The sequence below is a fragment of the Salvelinus sp. IW2-2015 genome, linkage group LG23, assembly GCF_002910315.2.
Source record: "Salvelinus sp. IW2-2015 linkage group LG23, ASM291031v2, whole genome shotgun sequence".
NCBI classification, from domain to species: domain Eukaryota; kingdom Metazoa; phylum Chordata; class Actinopteri; order Salmoniformes; family Salmonidae; genus Salvelinus; species Salvelinus sp. IW2-2015.
This window is the reverse complement of record NC_036863.1, coordinates 17,858,233-17,874,401: the sequence shown is the minus strand read 5'-3', so window position 1 is coordinate 17,874,401 and position 16,169 is coordinate 17,858,233. Positions and strand designations below refer to the sequence as shown.

At 40.0% G+C, this 16,169-nt stretch overlaps 1 pseudogene; it reads right to left on the bottom strand.

Moving 5' to 3' along the window:
- Positions 1-16,169, bottom strand: part of LOC111950495 (probable ATP-dependent RNA helicase DDX10) — a 129,482-nt pseudogene that overhangs the window by 58,520 nt on the left and 54,793 nt on the right.

The following is a 16,169-nucleotide window of genomic DNA, read 5'->3' as shown; positions in this document are numbered from 1 at the left end:
ACAGAAAATTACTCCATAAAATATGGTGCTGGATCTTTGATGTTATGGGGCTATTTTGTTCCACTACTCCTGAGGCCATAGTTAAGGTCTACAGCATCATAAACTTTACCCAGTGCCAGGATATTTTAGCCAAAAATCTGGTTGCCTCTGCTTGGAGGCTGAGTGGATCCTCCAGCAAGACAATGACCCCAGCACACATCAAAATCCACAAAGAAATAGTTATTTGCCACAAAATCTAAATTTCACAATAGCCATCTCAGTCTCCAGACTTCAAACCCATTGAAAACATGTGATGTGAATTTAAGAGGGCAGTCCATAAGCACAGACAAAAATACAGTGCCTTCAGAAAGTATTCAGAGCCCTTGACTTTTTCCACATTTTGTTACTTTACAGCCTTATTCTAAAATTATTTAAATATTTTTTTTACTCAGCAATCTATACACAATACCACATAATGACAAAGCAAAAACAGGTTTTGAAATTTTAGCAAATGTATTAAAAAAACATAAATACCTTATTTACATAAGTATTCAGCCCCTTTGCTATGAGACTCGAAATTGAGCTCAGGTGCATTGATCATCCTTGAGATGTTTCTACAACTTCCACCGGTGGTAAATTCAATTGATTGGACATGACTTGGAAAGGCACACACCTGTCTATATAATGTCCCACAGTTGACAGTGCATGTCAGAGCAAAAACCAAGCCATGAGGTGAAGAAATTGTCCGTAGATCAGGGTACCAAAAAATGTCTGCAGCATTCAAGGTCCCCAAGAACACAGTGGCCTCCATCATTCTTTAATGGAAGATGCTTGGAAACACCAAGACTTTTCCTAGAGCTGGCCACCCGGCCAAACTGAGCAATCGGAGAAGGGCCTTGGTCAGGGAGATGACCAAGAACCTAATGGTCACTCTGACAGAGCTCTAGAGTTCCTCTGTGGCGATGGGAGAACCTTCCAGAAGGATAACCATCTCTGCAGCGCTCCACCAATCAGGCCTTTATGCTAGTGGCCAGACAGAAGCCAATCCTCAGTAAAAGGCACGAGTGCCCGCTTGGAGTTTGCCAAAAAGGCACCTAAAGACCATGACCATGAGAAACAAGATTCTGTGGTCTGATGAAACCGAGATTGAACTCGTTGGCCTAAATGCCAAGCGTCACGTCTGGAAGAAACCTGGCACCATCCCTACGGTGTCACAATCTGAAATTAGGCAAACTATTACAATTTTAGCAAGCAGGAAATTAGGGAGCAATATCTGCACATTGCACCTTTCAACAATATCTATTTTTCTGAGCAATTGTATTAGTATAAAATCATTTCCTACTTTAAAAAAAACAACCATACAATATAGCTTAGTATTTTTGTTATTTATTTTATACAGTCATTTTTGCTCATTTTTTATCAAGGGTGTCAATCATTTCGGACCCCACTGTATAAGCCCAATACAAGGCCCATAAAGACCACCTAGAGGCTAATAACTATTAAGTCTGACGGGTTATTGAATTTAATGTGCAGAGCCCATTTTGAAGCTTATTGAACGCTTGGCCTTGCTATCGCTTTCATCTGGTTTCCATTGATATCGTACAGCTACAACAGCTGCTTCAAGTCATTCCAGAGCCCCATCTGGCCCATGCCTCTCCCCTCAATCACTGAGGTAATAACCTCCGGGCTGGCAGGCGGGCGTGTGTGAGAATGTGTGCGTCTATGAGTTTGTATGCGTCTTTGAATGTGTATCTGTGAAAGTGTGTATTTGTGTCTGTGTATCTGTGCGTATGTGATCACGTGTGTGCATGTGTCACAGCTGTGACATTTATTTTTCATACCTGCTGGGTGCAGAGTGGGGAGATTAAGTTAAAGCCTTTAACTGGCTCCATTGACAGTGATACATCGAAACATCCAACCAGGTTGAGGTACCTTAAGGGACCTTGCAGCAGTTACAATTCAGGAATACATTAAGTCATGGATGTTATTATTATGCAGTTCGTACTTCATTTTCAATACTTGTATTTATTTATTTGTGCAGTCTGTTAGCAGCATGCATCTCCTGTACGTATCTGCAGATAACCATTAGTATAAAATGCTCCCTCTGCACCCTGAAGCTGCTGTATGGGCTAGTGGAGCAACTGTTTTACGATGTGACTGCACTACAGCAGGGCTCTACACTGACGTTTTTTATAAGGAGCACACAAAGAAATGGAAGAGCCCAATGGAAGAAAACAAATATTCAACGTATTAATGATGGTAACTCGATAAGTTACCATCATCTGTGGTTACCAGGTTGTTCGCTTGCGAATAGTTTTAGAACGACCCGCAACATGGTTCATGAATGTAAAATGCGGTATTGCAAATCTGCGATAGAAAAACATTTGCTTGGTTTGGGCTAGAAATAAGATGTTTTCTCTGTAGTAATGATGCAAGCATAATGGTCACTAATCAGCTTATTCTCTATGGCACAGCGAAGTCATAATTACAACTATTATTATCCGAGTGATTTGTTTCTGGTGGCAGTGTAGTGCCCTGTACTGTCTTACCCTGTGTTTTTGCGGCCTGCTTTTTCTGCTCAACGTTATGTGTTTTTGACTGATCTTTACAGCTGTGCTGCAGTCTTAACCTGTGAGTTTGTTTAACTTGACGGATGTACTACAGTCTTACCCTGTGTTTCTCTTTGACTTTACGTCTGTACTCCAGCTTGTCAAACTCCAGGTCCTCTCGGCGCAGCCTCTCTCTGGCCTCCTCCACATTGATGCCAGTTGTGCCATCATCCTCCTCCCCTTCTGTGGCTGGCACAGCCGTCCTCTGGAGTGGTGGCCGCTGCTGCACCATCTGGAGAGAGGGGCATTGATCAACACACAGTTAAATTACAACACTGCAACTTTGCCATCTAATTTTTCAGCTGGATGGGAATCAACACATGCACACACACAAACACGTTAACCCACACACAAATCGAGTATACGCACACACACACAAACACACACACACACACACACACACACACACACACACACACACACACACACCACACACACACACACACACACACACACACACACACACACACACACACACACACACACACACACAATTTAGTGTCCTTAATTTAATTTTCAGCTGGCTGAGCATGAATTTACAAAACACACGTGCCATCTCATTTTCTCTGAGTGAAAAGGCTGTTAGTGAGGTAAACAAACTGGTTTTGACAATAAGTGGTCTTCTCATTTAGCTGAGCCTGAAGCCACCAAAACTGGTTATTATTGGATCTGACTCAAAAGAAAAATTTGTCGTCAGGAAGAAAAATGTTTGTACAGACCTGTCCCTCTTCCGTGAAGACTAATTTGGTGTTGACTTGGAAGTTTCTCTTCAGGACTTTCTTGGCCTCTTTGAACTTGGGAATACTTGGCCCATCTCCCCGTCTTCTTCATGGTGTTGCTGTCACTTTCCTGTGATGAGAGGGGAAATGATCAGAACACTGCATATATGTACATATCAACCTAACACAATTTCACTGCTAATGTAACACCTCATAACATTGATCATGTTGAAACGGTCTGTCCCTGCTGATCTCGGCTAGAGGTAGCTAGACAATTCTGCTAGTAGGTCAGCAGGTAAAGACTGGAGACTCAGGAATGCTGACAAAGACAAGTTCACAGAGAACGAACAGTACTGTCCACTCATTGATTGCTTCAGCAAATTAACTGTGCAACAAAATGAAATTCCCAGCCCCTGACAGAGGGTAGTTTAGCCATCTATTTTGGTAGTAAAGAATAGAATTATCAAATTGTGTCAAAACTATTTACTTACAGGGCAGCTGGCCTGTCCTCTGAGGTAGAAATCAAGACTATGGTCAGTGGTACACTATAGTTATAATAAGAACTCTAGAATTCTGGAACATTGATTCAAGAAATGTATGAATTTTCCATTGCTCCTCTAATTAGGATCAGGGCCTAATCCAACCTGCAGGCTTTACAGTGCTGCAACATCAAACAACATTCCAATGTTTGCCCAGATAACAGATCATCTCTGGTTAAGCAGTTGACAAGGACACTAGACATAACATAAACAAACCCATTTTGTTGTTGTAGTCAAAGCAGAGGCTAAATCAACTTTCCTTGGCACATTCCAGCATATATTCTCTCTTATCCAGAGTGATAGAGAGAGCGCTCTTGCCTAGGGTGTTAATAAAACAAGCCCTTGGAATATGACTTAAGTTTAACGAGCAGTAGACTCTGCTGAGTCGGCACTTGGAAGGAGGCATAATATTAGTGACGAGACAAAAAATATATATAGTTACATATGGGGATATTGTTCTTGACGATTTATCAGATCGACAATATCTCTATATTTTTGCGCTAGTTGGCTAGTTACCTGCACCAAAAGGGCAGTATTTTTTTTGTTCTCCATCTTTTTAAATAGGGAGCAAATTTGTTTTCAGCTCATTGTTTTCTCATGACTCTCTTTTCCCCCTGCAGCAGACATATGGTGAACAATATGTTCGGAACATCGAATCGAATAAAATCACATTATCGGCACTGAACTATCTTGATAATATTGTATCGTGGGGTACTTGGCAATTCCCAGCCCTAATAAATACTGCATGCCTGATTATGTTTTTCACATCAGAATGACCCACTACACAATTTATGTCGGTGTGATCGCTCAACCATATATTGACGTATTTGGTCTCAATTGGCGAGGTTGTGCATTTTATGGTTTAATAACTGACGTCATCCCTCCCTTGGGGACATTGATCACCATATTCAATTAGAAATAACCGATGTGAGCTTTTGGTAGAGAGAAAAATGTGATTCAAAAGGATGTGGCATAAATATGAAATAATGGCCATCATGCTGGGAATGTTGTCATACTGAAAGATATTACATTTCCCCCAAACCAAGAAATAATTGTTAATTCTCTCACCATACATGTATTGAAGGTAATCTCAGAAAACTTCCATTGCATTTCTATACAGTTTGTTCTGCTGACAAACATAGACTCAGCCAACAGAAGGTAGTGCCATCCATTTCGAGAGCCCTATTCAAAGCCACAACAACCAGTCGGAATACATTAAGGAACAAAATTAACTGCTCTGCACAACAATGGACACTAGCAGGCTACCGGAGCAATACAAGACTGTGAGGCAGAGGCAAGGACGTCTGTGTGTGGGGGGGGGGGGGCATTTGATTAATTCCGCCAGCAAATGAAACAACCTGTGGCAAAAGTCACTTCATAAACCTAGTGAGGTGAGCACATAATTAGTGATACATGACAACAACAGCTCCGCTCTGTCCCAACTCCCTTGTCAAAACGTATCAGTAAATGTTACTCCCCCTCCTGCCGCAGTTTCTATCTCTCCACTGAGAATCTAAATTGGGAGTTGGAGTTAGGACTTACCTAGCCCTCCCAGTTTTAATAAGCGCTTTCCCACTGGAGGCGCAGAGTCTCGCCGCTATTCTGAATGAGTCAATTCAATCTCTTTGGGTGTGAAGTTATTGCACTGCATTTCTATGGCAAAATTATGGGCCCCGTCGAAAAGAGGAAAAAACAACTTGATTAGAAATCCAATATCAGCAGTTTCCACAAAGGGGCATGGCTTTCTGTATGCATTTGAAAAGATAAGGAGATAGGAGCCACAAAGTCAAATCTTAACCCCCTTCTTTATTTCATCAGCTTAGGAAAAAAAGGACTGTGAGAAATGTTTGATCCCGATTTAAGAGCACGTGCTCTACCTCACCTTCGGAATAAGCAAAAGCCCAGTATTCCAATGCATGTTGCTCTTTTCTTGCGAGTTCAAATGTTCTCAAGGTTTGGTACCTGGCGGGTTGGCTTTTGAATGGGAGGGACATTGAACAAATTCTTATAGTTAAGATATCATTATAAGCCTTTTAAAAATGTATTTATCACTTTTAGTTAGGCAAGGACAGCAAACAAACTTCAATATGGATTCAGGTTAAGACCAGAATGTACTCATAATGAAATGTGATGCTTAGACACATCATAGTAGAGGGTAAGTAAAATCTTGGAGGTGATTTATTGCTTGTTCCATCACTGGACAGTTGTGCGTTGAGGAGCATTCCTCAACACCGGTGCTGACATTCATGCCGGTCCTGATATGAATGGCTGAGGGCCAATTAATGGATTAGAGTGAGAATCAGATGCTCAGTCAATCAATGAAACAATCAATCCTTCAATAAATGGGCCAGACCAAACACCACTGTCAATAGGGGGGAATGGGGGAGTCAACACATCCTCAGAGGACTTAGCATTATGCAATAGGTGAGTCTTTATAGTCAGAGTTTGAGCATTCTTTCTTTTCGCTCTTAGTAATTATAAAGTAAAGGAAGAGAGAAATTAACTAACACGACTGAGAAGAAAAGTCCTGAGGCTCAGTGTCAAACTGTTTCATCACATTAGCTAAATGCCAGATTGACAGTAATAGTTCTCTAAAGTACTTGCTTGGGAAACAAAACAGACCATACACCAGGCAGTTAAGGCAGGTAGTTATTAAGTTACATCAAAAACTCTATAACTTCTGAAAAAACACCAATAGACTGAAAACAGAGCAGAGAGAACCCCAGATGGTAGCATAACAATGTACCCTTCTGGAATTAACTCAGTCTTTAACTTTTTATGGCTGCAGGGGCAGTATTGAGTAGCTTGGATGAAAGGTGCCCATTTCAAACGGCCTCGTACTCAATTCTTGCTAGTACAATATGCTTATTATTATTACAATTGGATAGAAAACACTCTCAAGTTTCTAAAACCGTTTGAATTATATCTGTGAGTAAAATAGAACTCATTTTGCAGCAAACTTCCTGTCAGAAATGAAAAATCTGAAAACGAGGCTCTGTTCCAGGGCCTCCCTAATCATTTGCTTGAAATCTATTAGTATACATGCACTTCATACGCCTTCCACTAGATGTCAATAGGCTGTGAGAGGTGAAATGGAGTGTATAGCTATTTCTATGGTCAAAAGAGAGAGCTTGGAATGACATGACCCCAAATTCCTTTGTTCAGGAAGGCGCAGAAAGTACATCAGCATTGGCTTCTGAAAAGCTTTTGTTATAGACGGCTAATATCTCCGGCTTTGATTTATTTGATAAATGTGACAATATCATCGTAAAGTATGTTTTTTCAATATAGTTTTATCAGATGATTGAAATTTTTTCGGGAGTTTTGGCGTGTTCCATTCTCTGCGTTTGTTCACGATGGACAGCTTCGCGCCACTTGGCAAGTTTTGCTTGCTAATTCGAGAGGGAAAAAGGACATTCTCAAACCAAACAACGATTGTTCTGGACGAAGGACCCCTTGTGCAAGATTCTGATGGAAGCTCAACAAAAGTAGGACCCATTTATGATGTTATTTCCTATTTCTGTCAAAATGTGTTGTTGTGTTTTTCCGCCTTGATTTTTGGCGCTGTCTCGCTATAACGTAAGCTGCATTTTGTACTAAAGTTATTTTTAGAATTCTAACACGGCGATTGCATTAAAACTAGTATCTATCATTTGCTGTACAACAAGTATTTTTTAGTAACTGATGATTAGTTATTTGGTCAGAATAGGTGAGTGTCAGAAATATATCTGGAGATTCTGGAAAATATTTGCTACGTTTTCACAAGTATAACCACGGATTTCAGCTCTTAATATGCACATTTTGAACAAACCATATGTATTGTGTAATATGATGTTATAGAACTGTCATCTGATGAAGTTTATGAAGGTTAGTGAAATAATTAAATCTTTTGCTTTTTGTCGCTATCGCTACTTTGCCTTGAATCAATGTAGTTGTGTGGTTGGCTATTGTAGTAAGTAATAATTGTAATATTGTAATAATGCTATATTGTGTTTTCGCTGTAAAACACTAAAGAATCGGAAATATTGGCTGGATTCACAAGATGTTTGTCTTTCATTTGCTGTACACCATGTATTTTTCATAAATGTTTTATGATGAGTATTTAGGTATTCAATTTGGTCTCTGTAATTGTTCTAGCTGCTTCGGTGCTATTTCCGATTGTAGCTGCAATGTAAAACTATGATTTATACCTCAAATATGCACATTTTTCGAACAAAACATAGATTTATTGTATAACATGTTATAAGACTGTCATCTGATGAAGTTGTTTCTTGGTTAGTTTGGTTGGTTCTTGGTTAGTTTGGTTGGTTTTGTGCAAGCTACCTGTGCTGTGAAAAATGTCTGTGCTTTTTTGTATTTGGTGGTGAGCTAACATAAATATACGTGGTGTTTTCGCTGTAAAACATTAAAAAAATCGGACATGTTGGCTGGATTCACAAGATGTTTATCTTTCATTTGCTGTATTGGACTTGTTAATGTGTGAAAGTTAAATATTTCTAAAAAATATCTTTTGAATTTCGCGCCCTGCACTTGGACTGGCTGTTGTCATATGTGTACCGACACCGGGCTTGCACCCATAAGAAGTTAAAACATTTGATCACAAACGGTATCAATCGGAAAACAAAAGTTCAAAGGAGGATAGAGACCATTTCCTAAGGCCATTTTACCAATAGTAAGTGAACCAGAGAAAATGAATGTGGATAGAAACATGTCGTGGAAATTGCAAGATTTAGACCGCTGTGCCGCTCGGGAGGCCTGTATGTGTTGTATGATTGATGTTTCTTTTTTTGTCTTGCATTGTGTTTGTTTGTGAATACCAGTTCATTTTGAAAGATTTTTTACTTTAACATTTTGTTTAATAAATAAATAAAATAAAAATACCATATAAGCCTATAGAATACCATCTCTACGATAAGGCTAGGCCTAAACCTTCTCAATTTGGGAGAGACCTACAACGCGATGCCCAAGGGGATTTGGGTTTGGCAGGAGACGGTTTCTTCTCAAAGTAAGGGTGTGAGAGGACGACAAGGATGCAATTAGCATAATGGAATTGCCATGCGGTTCGTTCCCAATGAAAGGTGTCATTTGACAAAAAGGACTGTCAACGGACTTATGTCCTTCCCTGAGATTGTTATTGCAGGCTGAGGGGGCTGCTCTCACAAGATTGCCTCAATCAATCTCATACTCACAAAGCTACATTTAAAAGGACACAATGAAGGATGTGTTTATTATGTTAGGCTATCACCACCTCAAAGACCAAAAATGAATGATGGCATCCACGTGTGAAGAAAATAATTATTTTATTTTACGTTATCCAATGATGGAGTATACAAAAACCCTGATTGACCCTAACGTTTTTGGTTAAACCATGAAATTAGTAGAATGGTATGAATATGCTCGATACCTTGTACCAGAAGATAGCAGTCATTGACATGATTGACATTTTAAAACATCAATACCACCCACAACGTCAATACCACCCATAATTCTTGAAACACTATCTGAAGGAGCTTCTAAGCCCCTCTAGGGCAGGATAAGGCCAGCGACAGTAGAACTTTTGGGGGCTTTCTGTTTCTCCTGGTACAATGACACTTTCAGAGGTAATTGAGCTGAACAGACCCTGCCAGCTGTATTGAAAAGATGGGGTGACAGGGGTGAAGTCACCCGGATCTCGATAGAGGAGATGAAAGCATCCCCAGCCATAGCGTCCAGACCGCGATAGTGACAGTGGCACAAATCAGCCTAATTATTGTCACATGCTGGAGGTGAAGTATATGGTCTGAAGAGTCGACAGGTATTTCAGGGAGAAAAAGCTTCTCTAGGAGTCTGTGTAAACTGACAGTTGGCAAGTTTTTTTGGGATACTCATTATAACTCATGTGGACAGTTAACTTATTCAGGTCAAGAAATTCCTCCATATTATAAACCATTTCTCCCCTAGGCAAACAAAGACATGTTCTTTTTTAATGATTTCATATACAATGGCCCCAAAAGACCCTTAACTGACCCACGGCCTCTCATAAGCCTCTCATGAGACTGTAGATAGCCACATTTATCTAGATTATTTCACTGAATCTATAGTGATGAAGAGCAAAAAAAAAAATCTTCTTCCCCCATTTGAAGACAGTGAATCATGTCTGACAAGAAAACCACCACTCCGCAGCCTCCCACACTCTAGCTGAAGGCACACTACAGCAGCTGTGACCCTGCCACCTACAACATATTATTATCCCACTGCAGAGGAGTCAATGAAAGAGATAGCCGGAGATGGCTAATCTCACCCTGACCTCTATTCAAACACTCTTCTTCTCCAAACCGTTTCTATCGTACGGCTGTCATTTTTTTGCGGGAAAACCAGGATGTTATATTGCTAACTTCACATGGGAGCTAGCCCAAATTGTTTGCCTCAAGGTGCACAGCAAATCTAAATATAAGCAACAAATAGCTTGGAACAACCCATTTTTCTCCAGGAAAAACTGAGCATTTCAATCAGCCCACTCCAATTCCTGAGAAAAGGGCAAAAAGGTAATAAGCTGAGTCACACAAGTGTGCACTTGTGTAGGGGTTTAAGAGCTATAGCTACCTACACCTCACTTAACAGACAGTTTAGTCTCAGCCATTGAATTATGTTATAAGTTCATCACCTAAACCAGAGTGATTACTGTGATGAGGTCACCACTTCAGCATCTACATCCCCTGCTAGGTGGGCACTCAGCGCAAACAGTGATTTACCGGTTCTCTAGCAGAGAGGAACCATCTGGCCAAAATTAAATCTGACATTAACTAGTATCCATCCACTGCCAGGTGTGTGTAGAGTGGAGTCATTAAGCCTTCTGGAACATGTAGTACCTAACTTTGATGGAAGTTTAATAAACAACGGAACTCTACAGAAATGCAGGGCAAAGCCAGGCTGAAGCACACCAAGCGCCAATGACTCAGGGCATCGCATATGAGACAACGACATTGCAAGTTGGCAACTCCGTAGAAAACAGATGGTTGGAGATGGGCAAAAATTGATCCGCTTGTCAAACTGGAGAATACAGACGCATGCAAAAAAAAAGCGCACCTAGCTAGTCGCAAGTGAAAGTCCACAATCCCTAGCCAAGTTCACATTTTGCTGCATTAAAATTTTACCTCAAAAGGAAATACATTGTATTTATTTCGTACCAATCTACACAAACTAGTCCACAAGTCTAAGAAACATGATTAAAAATATATATATTTAAGGTTTTCTAACTAAGATGTCTTGATTGTGTATGTCTTCACAGCTCAGAGTTAATACTTGGTTGAAGCACCTTTGGCAGCCATTTCCTCTAACTTGTTACCCGGTATTTGCTCCTTTCATATTTATTTTGATCCTGACAAACTCCAACCAGTCCCTGCCGGTGACAAGCAAACCCATAACATGATGCCTCCACAACAATACTCCAAAATACATTAGGTTTCACGTGTAGTATTGGATTTGACCCAAGCCTGGAGTTTTTAATTTAGACCAAAAAGTTAATTTCTTTGCCATGTCGTCTTGCAGTATTATTTAACGGCCTCGTTTGCAAACAGAATGGATCATTTGGAGTGGATTTTTTTAAACATAGGCTTAATTCTTTTCACTTTGTCATACAGGCCAGTAATGTGGAGGGACTGCAATGTTGTTGACCATCTGCATTTTCAAGTATTGTGGTGGCAGCATCATGTTATTGGTATGCTTGTCACCGGCAGGGACTGGGGAGTTTGTCAGGGTCAAAAGAAACATCAAAGGACCAAAGCCCAGATGAGAAGTTAGAGGAAGCCCAGTCTTTAATACCTAACCCTGCGGTAGAGTTTTATTTTTCAAAGTTGGGAAAATTACCACCCCCCTATCAAAAAATATATTATATTCTGTGCAAGGGGTGTTTAGACTTTCATCTGGCACATAACAGTGCCTTCAAAAAGTATTCACACCCCTTGACTTTTTCCACATTTTGTTGTTACAGTCTGTATTTAAAATGGATTACATTTAGATTTTTTTTGACTGATCTACACACAATACCCCAAAATGTCAAAGTGTGATTACATTTTTACATTTTTATTTTTTTATTTTACAAATTAATTAAAAATGTAAAGCTAAAAATGTCTTGAGTCAATAAGTATTCAACACCTTTGCTATGGCCAGAATAAAAAAGTTCAGGAGTAAAAATTTGCTTAACAAGTCACATAAGTCGCATGAACTCACTCGTCAATAATGTTGGTGAAAAAATAATAATAAAAATAAATAAATAAATGTTTACCTTTTTTTCCCCCCAAGGTCGAGTCATGCGTCTTCCAAAACATGACCCACCAAGCCACGCTTCTTTACATCTGCTCGTTTAACCCAGAAGCCAGCCGCACCAATGTGTCGGAGGAAACACCGTTCAACTGACGGCGATAAGCCAAGTAAAGCCCCCCGGCCAAACCCTCCCCTAACCCGGACGACGCTGGGTCAATTGTGTCGCGCCCTATGGGATTCCCGGTCATGGCCGGGAGGGGATCGAACCCCAGGCTGAAGTGATGCCGCAACACTGCGATGCAGTGCCTTAGGACCGCTGTGCCACTCGGGATGCTGTACAATAATAATTAACATGATTTTTGAATGACTTGCTCATCTTTGCACCACACACATATAATTATGTGTAAGGTCCCTAGGTTGAGCAGTGATTTTCAAACAGATTCAACCACAAAGACCAGAGAGGTTTTCCAATGGCTCGTAAAGAAGGGCACCTATTGGTAGATAGGTAAAAATAAAAAGCAGACATTGAATATCCCTCTGAGATTGCTGAAGTTATTAATTACACTTTGGAAGGTGTATCGATACACTCAGTCACTACAAATATACAGGCATCCTTCCTAAATCAGTTGCTGGAGAGAAAGGCAACAGCGCAGAGATTTCGCCAGGAGGCCAATGGTGAGTTTAATAGCTGAGATGGGAGAAAACTGAGGATGGATCAACAACAATGTAGATATTCCACAATATTAACCTAAATTGACAGAGTGAAAAGGAGGAAGCCTGCACAGAATAAAATACATGCATCCTGTTTGCAACAAGGCACTAAAGTAATACTGCAAAACATTTGGCAAAGCAATACATTTTTTGTACTGAATACAAAGTGTTATGTTGGTGAAAATCCAATAAAACACATTACTGAGTACCACTCTCCATATTTTCAAGCATGGTGGTGTCTGCATCATGTTATGGGTATGCTTGTAATCATTAAGGATTGGGGAGTTTTTCAGAATAAAAAAAAAAGAAACAGAACAGAGCTAAGCGCAGACAAAAATCCTAGAGGAAAACATGGTTCAGTCTGCTTTCCACCAGACACTGGGAGATTAATCTTTCAGAAGGACAATAACCTAAAAACACAAGGCCAAATCTACACTGGAGATGCTTACCAAGAAGACTGTGAATGTTCATGAGTGGCCTAGTTACAGTTTTGACTTTTGATTGTTGCACAATCCAGGTGTTTCACAATCATCTAATTGATTTACCCAGAAAGACCCACAGCTGTAATCTTTGCCAAAGGTGATTTAAACATGTACAGTTGAAGTCGGAAGTTTACATACACCTTAGTCAAATACATTTAAACTCAGTATTTCACAATTCCTGAAATTTAATCCTAGTAAAAAATTATCTGTTTTAGGTCAGTTAGGATCACCACTCTATTTTAAGAATGTGAAATGTCAGAATAATAATAGAGAATGATTCATTTCATCTTTTTTTTCTTTCATCACATTCCCAGTGGGTCAATATATCTTGAGATGTTGCTTCATTATACCCACATAATTTTCCTTCCTCACAATGCCATCTATTTTGTGTAGTGCACCGGTCCCTCCTGCAGCAAAGCACCCCCACAACATGATGCTGCCACCCCCGTGCTTCACGATTGGGATGGTGTTCTTTGGCTTGCAAGCCTCCCCCTTTATTCTCCAAACATAACAATGGTAATTATAGCCAAACTGTTCTATTTTTGTTTCATCAGACCAGAGGACATTTCTCCAAAAAGTTAGATCTTTGTCCCCATGTGCAGTTGCAAACCGTAGTCTGGCTTTTTATATGGCGGTTTTGGAGCAGTAGCTTATTCCTTGCTGAGCAGCCTTTCAAGTTATGTCGATATAGGACTCGTTTTACCGTGGATATAGATACTTTTGTACCCGTTTCCTCCAGCATCTTCACAAGGTCCTTTGATGTTGTTCTGGGATTGATTTGCACTTTTAGCACCGAAGTACGCTCATCTCTAGGAGACAGAACGCATCTCCTTCCTGAGCGGTATGACGGCTGCGTTGTCCCAGGGTGTTTATAATTGCGTACTATTGTTTGTACAGATGAACGTGGTACCTTCAGGCGTTTGAAAATTGCTCGCAAGGATGAACCAGACTTGTGGAGGTCTACAATTCTTCTTCTGAGGTCTTGGCTGATTTCTTTTGATTTTCCCATGATGTCAAGCAAAGAGGCACTGAGTTAGAAGGTAGGCCTTGAAATACATCCACAGGTACACCTCCAATTGACTCAAATTATGTCAATTAGCCTATCAGAAGCTTCTAAAGCCATGAGATAATTTTCTGGAATTCTCCCAGCTGTTTAAAGGCACAGTCAAATGTATGTACACTTCTGACCCACTGTAATTGTGATACAGTGAATTATAAGTGAAATAATCTGTCTGTAAACAATTGTTGGAAAAATTACTTGTGTCATGCACAAAGTAGATGTCCTAACCGACTTGCCAAGAAATTTGTGGAGTGGTTGAAAAACGAGTTTTAATGACTCCAACCTAAGTGTATGTAAACTTCCGACTTCAAATGTACTGACTCAGGGGGTTGAATACTTGTAAAAATCAAGATAGTGTTTTACTTTTCATATAATTTTTTTTAACAAAGGTTCGACTGTTTCTTCCATTTTGTGTAAACAGTAGTTATTTATTATATACATTTTAATCCCACTATGTAAAACAGCAAAATAAGGGAAAAAGCCAAGTAGTGTGTATACTTTTTGAAGGAAATGTACTGCATATACTATAGCCATTTGAGTTTCCACAACCTGGTCATTTTAGCTAAAATTTTCTGAACTATTTTCTTACCTTTCGTACCATTTTCCTAATAAACTTTTAGTTTTTTCTTACTGTAAACTATTACATGTTGCTGTGGAGAATAACATGAAGTAATTGTGTCAAGTATAACATGTTCAGTAACTTAAATGCAACGTGAGTATTTTTTTTTCTTAATCATGGTTCTGGGGATCCAAAGGGATGCACATTTTAGTTTTTGCCTTAGCACTCACTACACACCTGATTCCACAAACTAAAAGTTTGATGAGTTGATTAGTGGAATCAGGTGCATAGTGCTAAGGCAAAAAGGTGCACCCCTTTGCGGCCCCAGGATTAAGAAACACTGGTGTACAAAAAACTGGCACCACAACAGCCCAGACCACCTCACCTCATCATCCTGGTCTACCTCCTCCAGACTGAAGACATCTTTTCTCTTCACTGTCAGCAGGTCCAAGTCCCTCAGATCTTCATCCTCCTCTTCATCTGGACCAAAGATGAGACCCTTAGGCCCAAGCTGTAACTTTTCCCCACCCGCAACCTCCTCCTCCGAGCTTTGGGACTTCAGCACTGGGCCCATCTCCTCTGAGCTGAGCCTCGAAGCTCTTCAGTTCTTTCTCGTCCTCCTCCTCAGACTCAGCCACCTTTCCCTGCCCGCTGTTCTGCCCAGGGTCTGCTCTCTGCTTTTGGGCTTTGTTGAGGAAACGCACCCTTGGAGCAACAGCGAGGCCCAGAGAACTATCAAGAGTGCCACAAGGGAAGGACGATGACAAGTTACATATTTCCTGAAATGTTTGGTTAATTTAGGGATTTATTCATAATTGCTATTGATAGGTGATAATGATTGACGATGATTTCATCATGTCATGGTCCAAAAAGGCTTAAAATAGCTAGCGATGGCCAATTCAGCTCAAGCTAAGCTAGTATGAGGGGGATGACACAGCTTCTTCTAATGATGCCCCAGATCATATCATTTTTGTTTTATGTATGATCTGTAAACAACAGTGTGCATAATGTAGGGTTTCCAATCATAAATGCATATTTTGACCAATGGGTAAAATAATATGATAATTGTGTAGTTAATCCTCTAAGAAAACCAATGGTCCAAACATCATGTCTCTATCATAATCTTTTCAGAACAGTTTTTACCCTCATAACAATTATTTGGGTGACTAAATCAATAGAGGTCAGAGAAAAAATATTAATGGAACATTTTATAGAATATCACAGTAGCAGGACATAGAAATATCTACTGTATGAAGTAACCTACTGCATA